Genomic DNA, 23,609 nt, shown 5'->3' with positions numbered 1-23,609 from the left:
ATATTTTCCATCTCTTTGTTGAAGTTCTCAATATGTCCATCCATTCATCTCCTGAATCCAGTAAGCATCTTCATCAGCTAAGTTACTTATTTCTATTTTACTAAGTTTTTTTTTTTTCCCTGAAGCTTTTATCTTTTTCTTTCATGGAATGCATTCCTTTGTTTCCTCATTTGCTTGGCTCTCTATGTTGTTTTCTATAAGGCAGATTAAAGAACAAAAACAAAAACAAAGAAAACAACCACTTCCAATCTTGAAGAAGAGGCCTCATGTAGGAGGAGCATCTTGTTCAATACTGCCTCAGCTCTTAGTTGTCACTTAGACTTTTGTGCTTGTCCAAGCAGCTTATTATCTTTTCACAGCTCCCAGGAGTTGAGGGTGTGCCTAGACCTGTTAGCGTCCATAAGGGAGAGCATCCTGGCTCCTAGACGGAGACTGAGACTGTTTGGAAGGCAGATTCTCAGCCAGAAGCTTTTAAAAGTATGCAAATGTATCATATGGGGCCATAGATATAACCCTGGCCAGACAATAAATATAACACTGGCCAGACAATCTAGCATTTTCCCCTAGGCAGCAGTCACAAAATCAGGGCTCCAGATAGTGTATACAGCTATTTTCTGGGTGATAACTGGCAAGCTGGAGTAAGGCCAAGGAAGAGTACCAAGATGGTGTCTGCAGCTTACATTCCTTGAGAGTAGCTCTGCAGTCCGTGAGATGTACACCCAACCTAAAGCCTGCCTGTCAATCTAAAGCTCCAAGATATATAAGGAGTATATAAGACATCAAAGAAAAATAGGGTGGTGGGGGGCATGCCTTAGTCTTCTATCTGTAGCACACTGTAGGCAAGTGCCACCTCTCTACATAGATTCAGGAGACCCAGGAATGTAAGGCCCCTGACCACCAAAGCCAGGCAATCAAGGCAAACAATTACAACCCTGCCTCTCGGGAGCAGCTATGATTACTAGCTAATAGGCCTCCTTCACACAAAGACAGAACTCCTGGGTCTATTGCCTCTTTCTATGCCCTAGCAGTAGTAGCTTTTTAAGAACCCTTTCTTCTTTGACTAGAGTTCTAAGGGATCCATAAACATCAGCCCCATTGGCTACCATAGTCACCTCTTGTACTAGGAATGCAAGCTTCCTTGGCCTCTAGAGCCAAGCTGTAAACAGGTGTACCCTGGATAGCAGCAATAAAAGTGATGGCATCAGATATATGTAAAAGCTCTGTTCTCGGAGATACTGGTGCTCTGGACCTGGCAAAAGAGAGTGCAGATATGGTACCCAGGAGTCTCTGCCCCTGGAGAGTGTTCAGTAAGCTCCTAAATGTGTGTGTTAAGTTAGATGCCTGTCCTTAGCCTGACATTTCAATATAAGTAGGTGAGCCTCCTTCACTTTAAGTCTGAGCATGACTAACTTCCTCTGAGCTGGGAATAGGGGCAGGTAAGTACAATTACAGAGCTACTGGTAATATTCACTACAATCTTGTGATTCTCAGGATTTGAGCCTGTTGATTCTCAGTTAGAAGTTTAAAGGGCTCATCTCTCAAGTGCAGGTCCTAAAACTTGAGGTACCCAATGTAGAGTTCAAATCCTTGACTCCTCAGGGAGAAGCTCTAGGGTTTGAGTTTTCTACTACTTGTGCGTTTCCTCAACAAAGGTAGAATTTATGGCAAGATTGTGTTCCACCCCCTCCTGCAATCTTCAATGTGGTTTTCTATTTGCCTGATATGTAGCAGTCAGCCAGCCTTTACATCTTTTTTTTTTTTAAAGAGGCAATTATCCCTTGCCTAGCTGAAGACTCAGTGTGCCCATGGAAAAAGGTGAGTTCACGATGTTATGTAGCCATCTTGAACCAGGACCTGCATAAATGTGTTCTGTAAGTTTTTCCAAATATCCTAAAGGTACAACCTGGATGAGAGCAATTTTGAAGTAAGTGAATGTGAAAATTTTTTGCTGTTCCCAGGTTTGGTACATGATTTAATGACCTAATCCAAGGAAGGAAATAGTTTATATTCCAGGCTCAGGAGTCAAGTTTGCTTTATATCCTCCTGACTTGAACAGGAGATATTTAGTATAGACTGATGCACAAATTATCTAATGTGACAATGAAAGCAACCTAAGAATGAATTAAGCCCAAAGAGGAATAGAGAAGAACAGGAAGAACCTAAGGATTTAATGATATTGAGGTGCTGATTTTATTGTGCATACATTTTTGTCTCTGGCCTTTGAATGCATTAGCTCTGGACTTCCTCAGAATGGAATCTAAATGGAAAAAGTCTTTGAGTTATCCAACACTGCCTCTGCATTGCCTACAGGAGAGCTCAGAGCCTCTGGTACTCACTGTAAAATGTGGAAAGAAGAAAAAAAGGGAAAAAGAGCTTAATTTTATGAATTGTTAAATTTCAAAAGGAGAGTCCAGACATAAGTACTGAGAAATAAACATGTTTTCCAGCGACCAGTGGATTTTTCTATAAAGGATTAGTGCTGTAGATTGTGGGATTATTGATTATTTCCCTTGACTTGTATACATTTTCTGTATTTTCTTAATATTCTAAACTGTGTATAGTTTTCACAATGGAAGACAAGTTATTTTTAAAAATGAACAAAAGACAGTTTTTCTAATTCCCTTCATGATTACTTTATAATAGGGACATTTAGGATCAAAGAAAATGCTGCATGATCATTTCTTACTATTACATTAATTTGAGATTGTACTTTTACTGATACATATAAAAGTTATAAACATGCTCATATTTAGTCATAATTACAAACATCTTAATTTTAATTATGAACAGATTTATAATTAGTAATTTTAAGCATTAAGCCATAATAGTTTACTCTCACTTCAGTAACAAAATAATGAAAGAAAAGATCCATGAATAACGTACACAAAGTCATATAAATTTTGGTCATTTAGATTTTGTCCAAAACAAAAATGTAATATACTTAAAATTTTGTACCAGTACACAATATTTAGCATAGTGTTTTCTCCAAATGAGCCATCCTCTATTAGGGGTGGGGGTGTCTTTAAGAGGTGGGTATGTTTATTCAATATGAAATGAATATGCATACAATATCATGAGTTTGCACATAAAATTGGCACTTAAAGTTTAAAGAAGCCCTAAATAAAAGTTACATCAATATATTAAGTATGACCAATAAAGTATTAATTTACACACTATAGGTTTTTCTAGTAATTATAGATTAAAAAAACCATATGACATTATTTGCAGAACCAAAGATTCATAATTTTGAATAATCAGGCACCGCAAAACTACTAACTGGGTATTCAAGTCAGGAAGCATGATGCATTAAACACATGAAAAGCACAAGCAAACATAGTTCCATCATTCTGACAGTTCATTTTTCCCAATAAGCAGGAATATATCATGACACAGATTCAGATTCGTGTTAGGACAACATTGAACTAGTAACACACGAATTGAATGAGTGCTTGAAGTAGTTGTTTAATCTTACAGCTTATGTGCATCATACACTATCTCTGAGGAATAGAATTCTGATAGTGAAAGAATATGTTGCTTTATATAAAACACACAAATTTAAGACTTAAAAGTGTATGTTAGTAATGAAGTTAGCCCAGGCGTCCAATTGCCTAATTCCTCCTCTATTATAAACCATTTCTCTCACTGAAAGGCTTTGATTATTTTTGCTGTGTTTGGTTATTTGTAAGCACCACAGGATAAACTGTACAAAATGGACTTCAACTCTTGAAAAGAAAAAAAGATGCCTAAGTACACTTAGCACTTTGTATGAGCATTATATAAAAATGCTATTCTGACCTCTGTCATGAAAAGACACATCTGAGGATCCCTGAGTGGCGCAGTGGTTTGGCGCCTGCCTTTGGCCCAGGGCGCGATCCTGGAGACCCGGGATCGAGTCCCACGTCAGGCTCCCGGTGCATGGAGCCTGCTTCTCTCTCTGCCTATGTCTCTGCCTCTCTCTCTCTCTCTGTGACTATCATAAATAAATTAAAAATTAAAAAAAAAAGAAAAAAAGAAAAGACACATCTGTCTCTCAAAAATCAACTAAAGAACTGGTCAAATCAAAATCACCTATTTCAGAGCTCTGATTTTGACCAAAGCCATATAACTAACTGGGAAGTATTTGTTCATGAAGACTACTTAACTTAAGCTAAGAACAGTGAAAAGTTGTGCCCAAGAGATTGTGGCTGTTTTGCCAAAGGCTGTCCCAGAAGTCCCTTGGTTCTGTTGGCACAGTAGCTAAAACAGGATGGAACAGGCTATGAAAAGCGTACCTTCACATCACTTCGGAAAACTCACTTGATTTGGATGGAGCATTGTTAGTTAAATTGGCAATCCTGTTGGCAACTAAAGAACAGCCATCCTGATGGATCCTGATGGATCCTGATGGATGGGAGTCAGTGTGCATGCACAGCAGAGATGGGGATGTTAACACCCCAGGCACCCCTGGCAAAAGGCCTCTGAACGTTGTGCACAGGTGACATGAACAAGTCCATCAGAAGTAACAGCTAGGGATGCTTTAAGATGACCTGGCATAAAACTCTCTCCAAAACACACATAGATCCGACAACAAGGATTAGAAAGCTGACTGAGTTGCAGGTCTTTTGAGTTTATCCTTTACTTAAGATGAATCTGAAACTATTCAAACAGCAGTTTGGAATAACAGGAATTCAGACTTAAAAATAAAACAACACAAATTAGAGTAGAGAAATAACCAGGCATACACTATAGGCAAGGGAGGCTTGAATAAATGAATAAATGAATAAATAAACAAATAAATCTTAAAAAGAAAAGAAATAATAGCCAAAAAACAGTGTTTTATTATATTCAAAGTGATGACAGAAAAGTATTGTCAACTAAGAATGTCATAACCAGTAAAACTCATCTACCAAAATGAAGGCAAAGTATATAGACATTCTTAGGAAGAATCCTGAGGAAACATGTTACTACCAGACCCGACTTACAAAAGATACTAAAATAAATACTTTAGTCTGAAAGGAAAAAAAGGAAATAACAATTAAAATTGACAGAAAGAAATTTTAGGGTACCTGGAATTGCAATTGTGTGTGTTTTTGCAAAAAAATATATAAATATATATTCTCATTTCTTCTATTGACCTATTTAAAATAATAAGATGACATGAAGTAAAAATTATCACATTATGTTTTGGGGTTCATTAATAAATAGATATAATGTATGTTATTTATATTATAAAAGAATAAAATGGAAGGAGAATAAGGAAATATAGTAAATTTTGCCTGTTTTATCATAATTTAACTATTATGGTTCTGAAGTAGACTATAACAAGTTAATATACCCAGTGCAATCCTTAGAACTCATGAGGGCAAGAATGACCCATAGATCAGATTTGGCCAACCACCAGTTTTATAATTAAATTTTTATTTATAAATATTATATTTATATATAAATATAAATTTATATATAAATATTATATTTATGAATATGAATATGTTTGCTCTGCCCACCTCCACACTACAAGAGATAAGCTGATCAGTTGCCATAAAGAACATACGGTCCACAAACTCTCAAGTATCTAGTATGTGAGCCTTTACAGAAAAAGGTCTGCCAACCCTTATCATAGACAAACACCAAAAAAAAAAAAAATTCAAAATAATATAGTGAAAATATAAACAGATAAAATAGCATACTAAAAATTCTTAGCACGAAAGGAGATATTAAAGGGGAATAGAGTGTGTGGGTGGTTTAGTCAGTTAAGCATTTGATTCATGATTTTAGCTCAAGTCATGATCTCATGGGTCATGAGATAGAGGAGCACATTGGGCTCTGTGCTCAGCACGGAGTCTGCTCAATATTCTCCTTCTCCCTCTCCCTTCTCTCTCTGTTTCTCTCTCCCCCCCAAATAAATAAATACAGTTTAAAAAAAAGGGGGACCGAGAAGCTGAAAAGACACAGATAATTAAAAATAGTAACAAATGGCAAGCAAATAGAATATGGTACCAACATTAAATATGAAACATTGTCAGTTCTGATTAAAAATCAAGATGCAACTATACATTGTCAATAAGAAACACATCTTCAATTCAAGGACATAAACAGATTGAGAATGGAAAAACAGCAAGTGATACAACATACAAATATAGAAAGCTCAACTGGTTTTATTAACATCAGACAAAATAAATTTTAAACAAGAAAATTACAAGAGAAAAGTGTCATGTTCCATAATGAAATATTTGTCATTAAACACAAAAAAATTAAAAATATATAATCATGTATACTTAACAGAGTCCAAAATATAGGAAACAAAAAAAGGACATAATAAAGAGGAGAATTAGAAAATTTAACAACCACAATTGAAGTCTTCAACTATCCTTTCTAAACAAGATTAAAGAATCAGGATATCCTCCACATCACTTGCCTTCAGGAAATACAAATCAAAACCACAATGAGATACCACCTCACACCAGTCAGAATGGTGAAAATTAACAAAATAGGAAACAACCAATGTTGGAGATGATGTGGACAAGGGGAACCCTCTTACACTGTTGGTGGGAATGTGAACTGGTGCAGCCACTCTGGAAAACTGCGTGGAGGTTCCTCAAAGAGTTAAAAATAGACCTGCCCTACGACCCAGCAATTGCACTGCTGGGATTTACCCCAAAGATACAGATGCAATGAAACGCCGGGACACCTGCACCCCGATGTTTCTAGCAGCCATGTGCACAATAGCCAAACTGTGGAAGGAGCCTCGGTGTCCATCGAAAGATGAATGGATAAAGAAGATGTGGTCTATGTATACAATGGAATATTCCTCAGCCATTAGAAACAACAAATACCACCATTTGCTTCAACGTGGATGGAACTGGAGGGTATTATGCTGAGTGAAGTAAGTCAATCGGAGAAGGACAAACATTATATGGTCTCACTCATTTGGGGAATATAAATAATAGTGAAAGGGATTATGGGGAAAGGAGGAAAATTGAGTGAGGAAAAATTAGGAAGACAAATGATGAGAGACTCTCCAAAGGATTGCAGAAGGGGAGGAGGGTGGGTGGATGGGGTGACTGGGTGATGGGCACTGAGGAGGGCATTTGATGGGATGAGCACTGAGTATTATACTATATGTTGGCAAATTGAATTTAAATAAAACACAAAACAATAAAAAAATCAGGATATCTACAGAAAACTTGGGAATATCATCAATGAATCTGACCTGGTAAACATTTTTAAATACTCCATCTAACAACTAAATTATAAACATTTTTTAAAAGTATACATGGGATATTCTAATAGCAGATTTTGTGCAAGTCTGGTAATAAAGTGACTTAATAAATGTAAAAAAGATTAATGTCATGCAAAGAATATTCTATGGCAAAAAAAAAAAGGATTTAAGGGTCCACCACAGAATAAAATTGGGAAACCACAAGTCTAGAAATTAAACAATACAGTTGTGATAATACATGTGTCAAAAATAAATTACAAATTAAACTTCTAAAATATTTTCTCTTGAATGAAAATGAAACAATATATCAAGTTTATGAAATGCAGCTAGGCATTATTTAGAGAAAAATTTATATTTTAAATGCTATATCAAAAAAAGAAGAAAAGTAACAAGTTACTAACTGAAGCTTTCATTTTAGGAAACTTTAGGAAAGAACTCAACTAAGCCCCAATCAAGCAGACGGTAGGAAATAATAAACTATAGAGTAGCAATTTAAAAAGAAACCAACAAGACAGAGAATCAATGAAACAAAATGACGGTACATTAAAAGGATTTAAAAAAAAAAAGTCAAATGTAGACTGTCCCTGAAAGTAAGAAAGAGAAAGGAAACATCCCTAACTTTATATCGAAAGCAAAAAGTCTGTCAGGGACAATTAATACAAGTGTATGCCAACAAATTAGACAATGTAGATAAAATAGAAAAATATCTAGAAAGACACCAATTATGCAAACTGACTCATTAAAGTAATAAAGTCATCTATGCAGACCTATTACTTATTATGTTTCTTGCTGGTAAAATATATATAAATAGCAATTAAAATCTTCCCACAAAGAAAATCTTACCCAAGTGGCTTCACTTTGAATTCTATCAGATATTAAAGATATAACAATAACCTTCAAAATGTCTTTCAAGCTTTGTGCAGTGGCAGTATCATAGCCAATGAAGTTTATCCGAGGCACGATTATTGCTAATTCAAAATGTCTTTCAGAAAATAGTGGAGAACACTTCTCAACCTATTCTAGATTCCAGGACACTGTAATGTCAAATCAGACAAAAAGATCACAAGAAAGGATTATTATAGAATATCATTTATCTTGAACATAGACACAGAAGTCTTTAACAAAATATTAACAAATCAAATTTAACAACTTATAAAAAATGTATATATAAAAATCAAGTGGAATTCAAGAATGCAAGATTGATTTAACATCCAAAAATCAATTAATGTATTGATTTAAGTGATAGTGACAAAATGAATGATAAAAACACAGTTACCTTCATAGCACCAAAGAATTTTACAAAATCCAATTCATGACAAAAACAATTTCAACAAACTAAGATGAAAACATAAGATGAAGGCCGTCTTTGAAAAACCTATGATTAACATCAGACTTAACAGTGAAAGAGTGAACATTTTCTCCTTAAATTTAGAGCAAGGTAAGACTATCAATTTTCATCATTTATATTCAAAATTTTACTTTAGATCTGACCAATGCAATAAGGCCATAAATAAGTAATAAAAGAATCCATATTGGATAGGAATGAATAAAACTATCTTTATTTGTAAATAACATGATCCCTTTTGTAGAAAATCCTAAAGAATCCACAATAAAACTAATGCAACAGATAAACAAGTTTAGCAAGGTCATAGGTTAAAAGACAAACATGAGTATAAATTGTGTTTCTATATAATAACATTGGACACTAAAAAATGAAATTTTAAAAATCCATTAGCAATAGCAACCACAATTATAAAATATCTAGAAATAAAATTAACCAAAACATAAAAAACGTTTACCCTGAAATCTATAAAGCATTGCTAAGAAATATTAAAGCCGATAAAAATAAACACAGAGCTACTCCATGGTCATGGGATATAACTCTGAATATTGTTAAGAGGGCAATTCTTAGAAAACTAAATTAATTTGAATTATTCTCAAAAAAGAAAAAAAATATTCATTATTACTCTGAACAAGTTAGAAGATGGGGTTTTTATTTTAGGAGCATCCTGTATAAGAAAATAGGAAATTGTGAAGAAGTAAAATGATCTAATAACTTGAGTGCCAGAACATTTTCCTTTGGATATCCTGCCCTGGATGATAAATGAAATACATGCCAATCAGATGTGGGGAGAATAAACAGTAGATGCAAGGATGATTCTACACAGACACACCAAACTGAATACAGATTAATTCTTTCTGTGACTTTTTTTCTTTGTAGCCAAAATATGTGTTTGGATGTTGTACTGTGCATTTGCAATCTGTCAATCAACACAAACCGGCATTACATCAGGGAGCATGTGTAGAAAGTTGAGCCAGAAGCAGAAAAGGTTATCAGGTCATTTTGTAGAATTTCTGTACTTGAAAAGTGGTGTCAGTGCTAAAATTCCGAAGTTTGTGTCACTGATAACGAAATTGCCTACTCCATATTTTCTCCTTCAAATCAGCTTTAGCTAGTGATAATTTTGATTCAAATATACTCATGTATTTGCCGAACAAGAAAGCATGGTGCTGCTGATCTCCTGAGTCACTACCACTTCAAAATTGTGAATACAGACTACACTATAAATAACAGAGCTATATAATCTGTAGTGATGAATTTGGACATATCACTGAAATTTCCAAGCAAAATGTGGAACACAAAGCCTTCTTTCTCCTTGACGTTTATAGGAAAATATGAGATTAAAGAGATAAACTGAAGATTTATGAGAATTTTATACCATTAGAGACATTTCAAGCCTGGCCTGGAAAAGACCATGATGGGACAAAACAAAGGCAGAGCAACTCTGAGGCCAAGCCAAAGATGCATGGGTTTGAGTTAACATGCCCCTCCTCAGGTCAGGAGAAAAGGCACTGAAACATAGGTGGGCCTTGAAACATCCGTGGGCCTTGAAAGCTAAATTAATGATTTCTGCTAAGTTTTGGACTTGCATGGTACTCATTACACTTTTTCATACCTCTAATTTCTCTCTTTGAGAATGAAAATGCTTATCCTATGCCTCTCCCACCATTCCATTTTGGAAGCAAGTGGATTGTCCAGTTTTATAGGTTCACTGATGCTAAGGTGTAAAGATAAATTATATCCCAGGTTTCTCTCATAACTGATTTAGATGATTTAGAAGACAGTATTTGGGACTTTTTGAGTTGATTATATCTAGGTAAGGTTTTAGACCCAGAGTTGATGCTGGATTTGGCTAATGCTTTTGGGGGGTTGTGATGGGAAAATGTATTTTGCACATGGGAAAAAATATGAATTTTTTAGGGAATCAGAAGGTAGACTGCTATGGGTTGAATTCTGTCCTCCCAAATGTCCTGCCCCCAACTAACTGTGAATGTGACCTTATTTGGAAATAGGATTTCACAAATGTAATCCAATTAGAATGTCATTAGATGTGCCCTAATTCAATATGACTGGTATCTTTATAAGAAGAAAAAAAATACCATGCGAAGACTGGGACATTCAGTGGAACACCAAGTAATGATAGTTTTACCTACTGCAGTGATATAGCTGAAAACAGAATAGGCCAAGGATTTCTGGTCACCACCAGAAGCTGGAAAAAGGCAATGAAAAATTCTACTCAATCTCAGGAATGTGGCCTTGCTGATACCTTGATTTTAGAGTTTCTAGCCTCTAAAACTGTTAAAATAAATTCCTATTGTTTCAGGACACAATTTGTTGTACCTTTTTACAGCAATTCTATGAAACTATACAAGCAGTTAACTCATAAAAAGGGAAGATCCCTGGGCTGCTATTTTCATGTTTCTTGTCAAAAAGACTGAGCCTGAAGAAATTATTAACTGTATGAGGCACAGTTTAGAATTCTATACCTTTCCTTAGTCTCTTACCCTACACGTACTATAAGTTGTTAAAATATATTTATTGAGTGCCTATATGCTCAGCATTATGTTAGGTAATTCATATACATTCTCACTTAATAATCAACCATTCTTGGCAGTAATTACTACTATCTCCTCTATCACAATGGAAGATCATCAAAGTTCTATTACTTGACCAAAAGAAAAGATCCATGTCAGTCTGAATTTATAGCTCGAGCTCTTAACTACGATGCTAAACTGTAATTTTCTGTTATATGACTTTTTAAAATACGCCAACTTTCAAAAATGTATCCAAGAGTGAATTCATGCAAATAAAACTAAGGGGTCAAACTTGCTATACTTTTTCATAGTTTAAGTTTCTAGGACTTATATAAATTTAAGCAAGGACATAATATCATTTTAAAAAATCTGTGTATTTTTAATTACTAAAACATTTTAATGAAATATTCTCAGAAATGTGATAAATATACAATACATATGGTACTTATAAGTCTTTTTTGTAATTTTAATTCCAGTGTAGGTAACATACAGGGTTATACTATTTTCAGGTGTAGAATGCAGTGATTTAACAAGTTGATACATTACTCTGTGTTCACCACAAAAAACCTTCACCCTTTACCTATTTCCCCCATCCTTCCATCTACCTCCCCTCTGGTAACCATCAATTTGTTCTCTATAGTTAAGAGAAGTGTCCATTGATAGATGAATGGATAAAGAAGATGTGGTACACACACACACACACACACACACACACACACACACTGGAATATTATTTGGCAATAATATCATTATAATGGAATAAAACAAATGGATCTGCTTTTATCATTTTTTAAATTTTATCACTGACATTTATCTCTACTAGAAGACAGAAAATTTATTAAGTGAAACTTTACCCTATGTTTCTGAATAATTCCTTAGTTTATTAGTACCTGAACGTTCTCTTTAATTCAGTTTATTATCTCTGAAATGATGTTTATGAATATGTGGTAGATAAAAAGTGTCAACAGATTCTTCCACATTGTTCCCTCAAGAGTTGGGATATAGCTACCCTCCATTTGAATCTGGGCAATCTCTGTGACTACTTTGGCCACCAGAATAAAGAACAAGTGCATTGTACCCATTTCTGTGCCCACATCTTAAAACACTGATAGTTTCTACTGCTTGTTCTCTCCCTTGGATTCCTGAGGTTTGATGTAAGAACAATGGCCCAGATAAAGACCTATATGTAAAGTCTAGTCTTTATAAAGAGGGTGAGACAAGAAGTTTAGCTTTAAGCTATTCCTACCATGGTACCACGCATGTGAATAAAGTCTTCTTTGACTCTGTAGCCCAGCCCAGTCACCAACTGAACACATGGTGATCACAAATGCTAACAGGCCAGGCAAGATTACCCAGTCAAGCTTTGCCTGAATTCTTGAACCACACTGTCATTGGAAATAATAAAATGGTGGTTGTTTTGTTTATTATTTTCTTAAAGGTTATTTATTTATTTATATGATAGAGAGAAAGAGCATATGAGTGGTAGCAGGGGAGCAAAGGGAGACCGAGAAGCAGACTCCCCTGATTACTTGGGGCTCGATCCCAGAACTCTGAGATCATGCATGACCTGAGCCAAAGTCAGACACTTAACCAACTGAACCACCCAGGTGCTCCATGATGGTTGTTTTAAAGCACTAGATTTGAAAGGTAGTTTGTTACATAGCAAGAGATAACCTGAGGTTACTCAAATATAGCTTTCAGGATAGAGTTAAAGCCATTTTCATTTTTTTGGTTTCTATCCTAAATCTCTAACATGGAGGCCCTGTCCAGTCTGCTAATGAGACTTGTCATTTGGCCCGATCAGCAAGTAATTTGTATGTACATGACTGTGTATGTTATCTGATATAACAGTTTTATTCATAATAGGAAAAATATACAGATTTAATTTATAGTTACATCTGCTTACAAGAGATTGTGATCAAACTTAAGTTGTTATCAACTTAGAGTAGCCTGTTATAAGTCCTTATTTGTAAGCCTCATGGTAACCAGAAAACAAAAAGCTATAGTAAATACACAAATATAAAGATAAAGGACTATAAGTATAACACTAAAAAAGTCATCAAATCACAAAGGAAGAGAGTAAGAGAAGGAGAAAGGAACAGAGAGGAACTACAAAACCAGCCAATAAATAATTAACAAAGTGGTAATAAGTACATACTTATCAATAATTGTTTTAAAGGCAAATGGACTAAATATTCCAATCAAAAGGTGTAGAATAGCTAAATGGATTTATAACAAAAGACCCACCTATAGACCGACCTATATGTTGCCTACAAAGCGCTCCGTTTAGAGTAAGGAAACACACAGGCTGAAATGAAGAGATGGAAAATGATATTCAATGCATATAGAAGCCATAAGAAAGTTGGAGTAACTATACATTTATCAGACAAAATAGGCTTTTAAAACAATGACTGAGGATACCTGGGTGGCTCAGTGGTTGAGCTTCTGCCTTTGGCTCAAGCAGTCCCAGAGTTCCGGGATTGAGTCCCATATTGGGCTCCCTGCATGGAGCCTGCTTCTCCCTCTGCCTTTCTCTCTCTGTGTCTTTCATGAATAAATAAATAAAAATCTTTTAAAAAATAAAATAAAGCAAAGACTAATATTAGAAACAAAGATGAGCATTGCAAAATGATAAAGGGGCTAATCCAACAACAGGATATATATTATTTGTAAATATTTATGCACCCAACAGAGGAACACCTAAGTATATAAAGCAAATAATAAACATATATAAAGGGAGAAATAGATATAAATACCAAAATAGTAGAGGACTTTAATATGCAACTTACATCAATGAATACGTCATCCAGACAAAATAAAAACGTATCAGCTTTGATGGGACGCCTGGGTTGCTCAGCGATTGGGCGTCTACCTTCTGGTCGGGACGTGATACTGGAGTTCTGGGATCGAGTCACATATCGGGCTCCCTGCGTGGAGCCTGCTTTTCTCTCTGCCTGTGTCTCTGCCTCTCTCTGTGTGTCTTTCATGAGTAAATGGATAAAATCTTTAAAAAAAAAAAAGCATCAGCCTTGAAAGACGCATTGTTAGATCTTACTGGATTCAGGAGATGAATCCTTATATGTCTTGGAGCTTTAGCTTGACAGGCAGGCTTTAGGTTTATATAATATATTATAGGCTTTAGGTTTATATAATATATATAATTATATATTATATTATATTATATTATATTATATTATATTATATTATATTATATATATTATAGGCTTTAGGTTTATATATAGGCTTTATATATATAGGCTTTAGGTTTATATATATATTATATATATATAATATACATAAAATATATATAGGTTTATATAATATATAATATATTTTAGGCTTTAGGTTTATATGATATACATAATTATATATTATATTATATATATATTATATATAAATATATATATTTATACATATAACTTTCCAGCTAAAAGTAACAGAATACATATTCTCCCCAAGCGCACATAGAACATTTTTCAGAACTGATCATGTTAGGTCACAAAACAACTGAATAAATTTAAGAGGATCAAAAATAAAATTAAAAAAATAATAAAATAAAAGAAAACATTTAAGAGGATGGAAATTATATTGTGTCTTTTCTGATTACTGTGGCATGAAGCTAGAAATTAATTACATAAAGAAAACTGGAAAATTCATGAATATGTGGAGATTAAGCAACATGCTGCTGAATAAGTGATGGGTCAAAAAATAAAAGAGAAATTGAAAAAAAGTACCTTGAGACCATTGAATATGGATACATAACATATCAAAATTTGTGAGATGCTGCTGAAGTAGTTCTAAGAGGAAAGTTCATAGTGATAAATGCCTACCTCAAAAAAACAAGAAAAAAATCTCAGACCACCTAACTTTACACTTCAAAGAACTAGAACAACAGGGACAAATGAAACCCAAAGTTAGTAGGCGAATAGAAATAACAAAGATTAGAGCAGAAATAAATGACATAGAGACTAAAAAACATAGATAATATGAATATAACTAAGAGCTGATTTTTGAAAATAAATAAATAAATAAATAAATAAATAAATAATAACTCAGAAATGCAAAAGATCCTGAGACTACCATGAGTAATTATACACCAACAAATTGGGCAATCTAGAAGAAATAGATAAATTCCTAGAAACATACAACCTACCTAGACTGAATAAAATAGATGATAAAATAGAAAATCTGAACAGATCAATTACTAATAAGGAGATTGAATCAGTAATCAAAATTCTCCAAAACAAACAAAAGTCCAGGACCAGGTGGCTTCAGTGGTGAACTGTACCGAACACTCAAAGAATAGTAGAATCGATACCAGTCCTTCCCAGACTTACCCAAAAAATAGGAGAGGAAGACACCCTTACAAACTCATTTTATGAAGCCTGCATTATTCTGATACCACAAACAGACAAAGATACCACAAGAAAAGAAAATTATAGGCCAATATCCCTGGTGAACATTGATGCAAAAGTCCTCAATAGAATATTATCAACCAAATTCAAAAATATATTAAAAGAATCATACACATTAAAATCAAGTGAAGTTTATTCCAAGGATACAGGATTGTTCAACATCCACAAATCTGCCAGTGTGACACACCACACTAAAAGAACAAAGGATAAAAATCATATGATAATCTCAATAGATGCAGAAAAAAACATTTGACAAAATTCAATATCCATTTACGATAAAAAAAAAGACTTTCAGCAAACTGCGTATAGAGAGAATTGTCCTCAATATGATAAAGACCATAAATGACAAGCCAACAGCAAACATCATATTACAGGGGTGAAGAGCTCAAAACTTTTCCTTTAAGATCAGGAACAAAATAAGGATGCTCACTCTCACCACATTTATTCAGCATAGTATTACATGTCCTACTTAGCCAGAGAAATTAAGCAAAAAACAAAACAAAACAAAAACCAAAAAACAAAACAAAAACAGAAAAAACAACAAACAAACAAAAGGTATACATATATTGGAAAGGAGGAAGTATAACTGTCATTATTTGCAGATGATATGGTATTATATTAGAAAACTAAAGATTCTATCAATAAATAATTAGAACTGATAAATTCAGTAAGGTCACAGGATAGAAAATCAAAATACAAAAATCTGTGCAATTCTATACACTAATAATGAGCTACAAAAAAGAAAAAAAGTAATTCCATGGACAATTGTATCAAAAAGAATAAAATATGTGGTGCATGGGTGGCTCAGTGGTTGAGCACCTAGGTGCCTTCAATTTAGGGCATGATCCCAGAGTTCCTAGGTCAAGTCCCACATCGGACTCCCTACATGGAGCCTGATTCTCTGTCTGCCTATGTCTCTGCCTTCTCTCTGTGTATCCCATGAATAAATAAATAAAATATTTTTTAAAAAAGAATAAAATGCCTAAGAATAAATTTAACCAAGGAGTTGAAAGACTTATATATTGAAAATTTTAAGATATTAATGGAAGAAATTGAAGAAGACATAAATAAATGAAGATTATTCCAAATTTATGGATGGAAAAATCAATAGTGTTAAAATGTCTATGCTGTCCAAAGCAGTCTACAGATTAAATGCAATTACTATCAAAATTCTAACAGTAATTTTCAATGAAATTCACAAATAATTTTAAAATTTGTATAGAACCAACTAACCAAACAACAAACAAACAAACTCAGATAGCTAAAGCAGTCTTGAGAAAGAAAAAGAAAGTTGGATGTATCACACTGCGATTTTAAATTATAGTACAAAGCTGTAGTAATTAAAACAATGTGGTATTGTCATTAAAACAGACTCATAGGGGATCCCTGGGTGGCTCAGCGGTTTATCACCTGCCTTCAGCCCAGGGCCTGATCTTGGAGTCCTGGGATTGAGTCCCACATCGGGCTCCCTGCATGGAGCCTGCTTCTCCCTCTGCCTGTGTCTCTGCTTCTCTCTCTCTCTCTCTCTCTCTCTCTCTCTGTCTCTGTCTCTCATGAATAAATAAATAAAATCTTTAAAATAAAATAAAAATAAAACAGACTCATAGATCAATAGAATGGAATAGGGAGCCCAGAAATAAAACCAGACATAAATTTTCAATTCATTTATGATAAAGGATCCAAGAGCATAAATAGGGAAAGACAGTTTCTTCAATAAATGGTGTTGAGAAAACCGGATGGCCACATGCAAAATAAATGAAAGTAGACCACTATCTTATACCTTGCATAAAAAGTTAACTTAAAATAGATTAAAGACTTGACTCTAGAACTTGAAACCATAAAATTCCTGGAAAAAACATAGGCAGTAAGCTCCTTGACCTAGGTTTGGTGATGACTTTTTGCATCTGACACCAAAAGCAAAAGAAAAGCAAAAATAAAAAAAAATGAAATTATATCATATGAATACCTTTCTGTACATCAAGGGAATGATCAACAAATTGAAAAGGGAACCTGATGAATGGAAGAAAATATGTGAAATCATCTGATAAAGGCATAACATCCAAAATATATAAAGAATTTATACAACTCAATTGCAACAAAACAATGCAATTAAAAAATGAACAGATGTGAATAGACTTTTTTTTTCCAAAGAAGACAGGTGGCCAAAAAGTATATAAAAAAAGTTTCTCAATGTCATTAGTCACCAGGGAGATGAAAATCAGCACCACAGTGAGATAAATATAAACTCACTCCAGTTAGAATGGCTATTATCAAAAAGACAAGAAATAATAAGTGTTGGCAAGGATGTGGAGAAAAGGAAACTTTGTGCACTATTGGTGAGCATGCACATTGGTGCAGCCACTGTGAAAAACCATATGGAGGTTTTCAAAAAATTCAAAATAAGACAGCAATCCCACCTATGGGTATATATCCAAAGAAAATGAAAGCATTAATTTGAAAAGATATGTGCACCCCCATGGTCACTGTAGCATTACTTGTAGCCAATATATGGAAACTACTTAGGTGTCCACTGATGGATGAAAGAAATCATGATACACACATGTGTGTGTACACACACAGTAGAATATCATTCAGACAAGAAAAAGGGAAACAAAATTTGCCATGTGACACTATGGGTGGATCTCAAGGGCATTATACTAAGTGAAATAAATCAGACAGAGAAGGACAAATACTGTACAATCTCTCTCAGATGAATCTAAGAGATTCAAAACAAAACAACAAACAACAAAACAACAAAACAGCAACAACAAACAAAACAACAACAACAAAGGAAGTTCATAGATACAGAAGACAGATTGATGGTTGTTGGAGGTGAATGAGAGATGGGAGAAAGGGTGAAAGGGTCAAAAGGTAAAAAGAAAAATCAGGTTCTAAAATTCTTGAGTTGTTGGAATAATGAGCCAAAGGGAAAAGTAAAATTCCATAGCAATGAATGCAAAGTCCTGATTTTAGGTTAAAACAAACCTTTCAAAAGAAAAGGTTTGTGGATATTTGAATCAGTTCATGTAAGAAACAAAGACAGTCAAACAAAAACCACACTGATGCCCAGGTACCACACTGGATCAATTAAATCAGAATCTTTGATGCTGGGGACTTGGCAGTCACTTGTTAAAATTTTCATTCAAGCCTGAGGACTCCTGGCTTACAGTGAGGATTTAATTTTGTCTTTGGTAGGTGGAAACTCCAGCTTAATTGGGGTTCTGTGAGAAAGGAAGGAATGATTTGGGATAGCAACCAACTATGCCCAAGTGTTTCACACTTTTCGGGAGAGTTTAGATGGAGCTGGTCTGCTGTGTTGTGGGAGGAGAATGCAGAGGGGCAGCCTAGAGGAGCACAGAAAGCTTCAACTGAAGTTTGAAGCGAATCTCAAAGAATAATAAACTAGCAAGACAAGTGTTTGGCATAATCTAATTTGCAGTATCAATTGTTCAATCTTCAGGTAGTGTGGAGACAATATTGGGTACAGAGGAAGAAACTGGAGGCAGAGAGACCATTTGGAAGCTATGAGTATAAGGCTGGTGAGGGAAGACTATGTACTGAATTAAGTCAGTAACAAAGGACCTGAAGACAAGGCTATAGATTCAAGGGATATGTAGAAAAAGGATCTGCAAGATGTATTAACCAGTGTTGTGAATGGTGAGGAATGATTTTTTAGGTTGACAACCAGTTTTCTGCTTAAATGGTCTGATGAGGCAATAACTGATTCCTGAACCTGGAATTATAAATTGTTCCCTGTCTCTGGGGCATAGGAAATATCAAGAGAAAGACAGGCTTGGAAGATAATGGCTTGGATTGTATCTGAAGTGCCTGAGGCATTCCATGGAGCTATGCCCAGGATACAAGTGGGTAGAAATCCTGTGAGTCAACCAAGTGTGTTCATGAATAGAGATACAGATTTCTGTATAGTTTGCAAAAGGTCATTGAAAATACAGGTTTGGTGACCACCACTGGAAGGAAAAAAACCAGAAGCCTCTTACATATTGTGTAACATAGTAAGGAACTAGGATGCAGGTTTTAAGTAATGATGCTAACCTTTTAGTAACTATAATAGTGTAACAAAGGTCTTCTAAGAGTGGAAATGAGCAGTATTTTAGAATACTCTTCTCGAAAGTGATCATGTTCCATGGCTCTCCACAATTCTAAGGGAGGGCCATTGCTCTTTTTTTTTTTTTATGATAGTCACACAGAGAGAGAGAGAGAGAGAGAGAGAGAGAGACAGAGAGACAGAGAGACAGAGAGACAGAGATACAGAGAGGCAGAAACATAGGCAGAGGGAGAAGTAGGCTCCATGCACCGGGAGCCCGACGTGGGATTCGATCCCAGGTCTCCAGGATCGCACCCTGGGCCAAAGGCAGGAGCTAAACCGCTGCACCACCCAGGGATCCCCCCATTACTCTTTTATTGTTCCACCAACGAAGGCGCTTCAAGGTCTTGTCAGGATTAAGCATTTTTTTGGCTTGTGGTATTACACTGTTATGTTCCAGATAGTTTTTATGAAATAAGTGTGAGATTGTCACGTCTATTTTTTTCAATGGGCCTCTTTTATTGAGCTTTTGTGAGCAAGACATGTTTTAGAAATCCTCAGGAATGCCTGACTCATTTTCAGGTTATTCTTTTGTTTATATAATAGACCTCTCAGTTGTGATCTCCTGCAGATTCTGCTTTCCTCTCAGAGGGTCAAATTTGTCTTCAATAATGACAAGACTGTTGTTCAAATATCCCTGAGTTTTGATATCTCAAATGAGAGTTTGCACAGTTTTAGGGGGCCTGAAATTTTTAGTAATATATTTTATTTTACTATGTCATGTAGAAATGCCTTACTTTAACAATTTCAGACATCATTACATGATATCAAATAGTATTAAAAATCCTGTGTTCTCTTACTTAACTTTCCTTCTATTTCCTTTTTGCTTCTAAAATATTTTAGGTATTTTCATGTGAAAGGATGGTATTACATAATTGAACCATAATTTAGTCTATGGAAGTATTCTACTTAATTCAGTGAATATTTCTGAACAAACTATGAACTGGACAATCTTCCCTATTGCAAAATATGTGTGAATAATATTTATTATTTAACTTAAATCCAAATTAGCCAACATCTAACCATGGAATGTCCTATTAGACTTTCAAAAAATTTAGAAGGTATTTTAGAAGACAGAAATTCCATGGTATTGTATGGATCATATGATACTGTACTATGGCAATGATGCTTCTTTGGCTAATAAATAAAAATTAAAACAGCAAACCAGTGTCAACAATTGAATAAACATTGACAACGGTTTGTTATTCTTTCTTTGCATGACTAGTGAATGGTGATTGATAACAAGTTTAGAATTAGACAAGTCATCATAGAAATATGTTTAAATCATCACAATTGCTCAGGACATCGGTTTCTTCCAACCTGTGAAATAAAGGAGTTGAACAGTGTCATATTTACTCTAAAGTTAGCACAATGACTTTCCACTACCTAGAGATCCTTGCTCAGTTTTACACTTGATGGAATTCTTACTCATACTTTGAAAAGCCAACACAAATGCCATTTCCTTTGGGAAGTATTCTCAGTCTGCCAGAAGGTGTCTACTACTTGCTCCCCTGTGCTGCTTAGCAGACAACATAGAAGAATGTTTATTATGGCATCGTTACATTGATTTCCTGTAGTGAAGGCTCTGTTTCTTTTTAAATATTGTAAAGTGTTTGAGTCAGGTTTTTAAGTAAATTCATTTTGCATATTACTCACTTTGTTTCAGTTGCGAGTTATAAAAGTCTACCTGAAATGCTTAAGCGGAAAAGGAATTGATTGGCTTGTTACTTGTAACTGGAGACATAAGGATGGAGCTGGATTTAGGCAAATCTTAAATGAGGGCCTCACAAGATATCACTGGGATCCAGTTTCTTTCTCCATCTCTTATCCTCTCTCTTTCTGGGTCATTTCTTATATGAAATAGGCTCTTCCATCATGGCAGATGGCTTAAGCCTTACAGCTTCACAAACCAGAGCAGTAGATTTGGGGAAGCTTAGATTCAGGGCATCTCCCACAAGTCCTAGAGATTCACTCTGAAAATATCTGTTTGGGTCAAAATTAACCCCCTTTTTTTATTAGCATGGACAGGTGAAGGTGATAAGCAAATTTGGTACTGCGACTCATCTTTCATTTACATTATAATAATATAATTATTCTTAGGGACACATGTTCAGATCGTACTGAATAAGAGTAACAAAGGAGTGTGTGTTGCAAGAAAATCAGGATATGTATACTGGGCAGAAAATAATAACTACTAGGAAGACACATTATATGTCTGTACACATTACATGGATTAGAATCTCAAGAGTATAGTGACTAAAAGAACGTATGAATAAATGAAATATGTTCAATGCTGAAAAAGAAAAACAAATGAAAGAAGGATACCATTTATCTCTACTAGAGTTAAGGCCAAATTCAACGCCCTCTCTAAAATTATGCTTTTGAGGGCTTTATTTAAAAGAGGCTAGTATATTAAAAATGCCCAAAGGTAATAAAAAGATGTGAGACACTCATGTAAATGTTCATGAACCAGATAATATATTTCTTAAATAAATTTTTCGTTCTCATAAGAATGGATGAGAACAGGGTCATGGAAAATCAAAAAGTCTATAATACATATTTCTTTCATAATTTGCATTTCAAGGAAAAATAAATTATATCTTTTTCTTCTTAAGTATGTTTTACTTAAGGTGATATTTATGGCTGAGGGGATCCCTGAAGATTGGTTGTCAGGAAATCAAGCTATAGGTAATTTGCTGGGAGGATAACAAACAGATAACTGTCTCTTTTTTATTTTTTTAAAGATTTTATTTATTCATGAGAGACACACAGAGAGAGAGAGAGACAGGCAGAGGGAGAAGCAGGCTCCATGCAGGGAGCCTGAATGTGGGACTCAATCCGGGGCCCGCAGGATCACACCCCAGGCTGAAGGCGGCACTAAACCACTGGGCCACCAGGGCTACCCACAGTCTCTTTTTTAATTTTAAAATTTATCTGTTTTTAAATGGTCTCTGGAAGCTTGAGCATCATTTTAATTAAAACAGTTTAATTAAAATTCAGTTTGATTGAAACATGCAGCATGACAGGAACTCAGCCAAGAGACCAACACCAATGACAAAACAAAATTTGTCACATAGGAACTCCCAGTCTACATATAAAACTCTATCCTTTTTTCCTACTGTATGGAAAGTATCATAAGGCACTTTTTCCTTGTTGTGACCTGTAACAAAATTATAGTCAATAAACTATTTGAGTACATTTGTTGTTTCATGACCTTCAGCTCTCTAATGGCAGAGACCTGTCCACCTATTTGAATACTCTGTCCCTTACACAGAGACAAAGACACTTCATGAGTGATGAGGTGTCAATGTCAAATGAAATGAATACAAACAGCTAAATGAGGTGCTTATCGAAATCAGTGAACATGCTGTGGACCGATCTAAATAAGTAAACGTTGGTGGGTTTATGAAAACCACTGTGGTAACAGTGAAAGTGCCTCCCAGACTGGTGACTTTAGGGAATGTAATTGATACAGAGCCCCCTCTGCTCTGGTGTAAATTCTATCTCTGTGTTTGCTCCACAGCTGTTTTCTATGGGCTCCTCTCAGATGCTGATTGACTGTGGTAAGGATAAGAGGAAGAAGTGGGATTCCTCTGATCGCTGACTTTGACTACGGACTCCCTAGTAGCCTAGCAGAAGTTTCCTGAGCCTCCTAGGCAGTTTAGGAGATGTCTACCTAGCCTTACCTTTCCTCTTTACCCAGAGACAGCCTTGTATCATGGTCTGATGAGCCAGACCTCCTGGAACCATTTTCATTTTCTTTCACAGACATTTCATGCTCAAAATAATTGTGTACTTAATTCTCATCTGGGCATTTGCTTCTCAAAGGACCAGAACTAATACAATCATGATACTTGACAAATAATTTTATTATTTGACAACATGTGTGTAATATGATGTTACTGTGCTAGATTCTAGAAATACAAAGACAAAAAAGAGAGCAATCTTAATGGTATCTTGCTATATTAGGAGAAAGAGTAATTGAAATACAATAAAAGTGTAATTATTTATGATA

The 23,609-nt window shown here is 34.9% G+C and overlaps 1 protein-coding gene and 1 pseudogene across 1 annotated transcript in view; both read left to right on the top strand.

Annotated features, from left to right (window-relative positions):
• SNTG1 (syntrophin gamma 1) overlaps positions 1-23,609 on the top strand; it is a 732,034-nt gene that overhangs the window by 173,343 nt on the left and 535,082 nt on the right. The window lies entirely within an intron of this gene.
• Positions 8,110-8,236, top strand: LOC129505422 (U4 spliceosomal RNA; annotated as a pseudogene).

The sequence above is a fragment of the Nyctereutes procyonoides genome, unplaced genomic scaffold, assembly GCF_905146905.1.
Source record: "Nyctereutes procyonoides isolate TBG_1078 unplaced genomic scaffold, NYPRO_anot_genome, whole genome shotgun sequence".
Classification (NCBI taxonomy): domain Eukaryota; kingdom Metazoa; phylum Chordata; class Mammalia; order Carnivora; family Canidae; genus Nyctereutes; species Nyctereutes procyonoides.
This window is presented reverse-complemented; position numbering and strand designations above follow the sequence as displayed.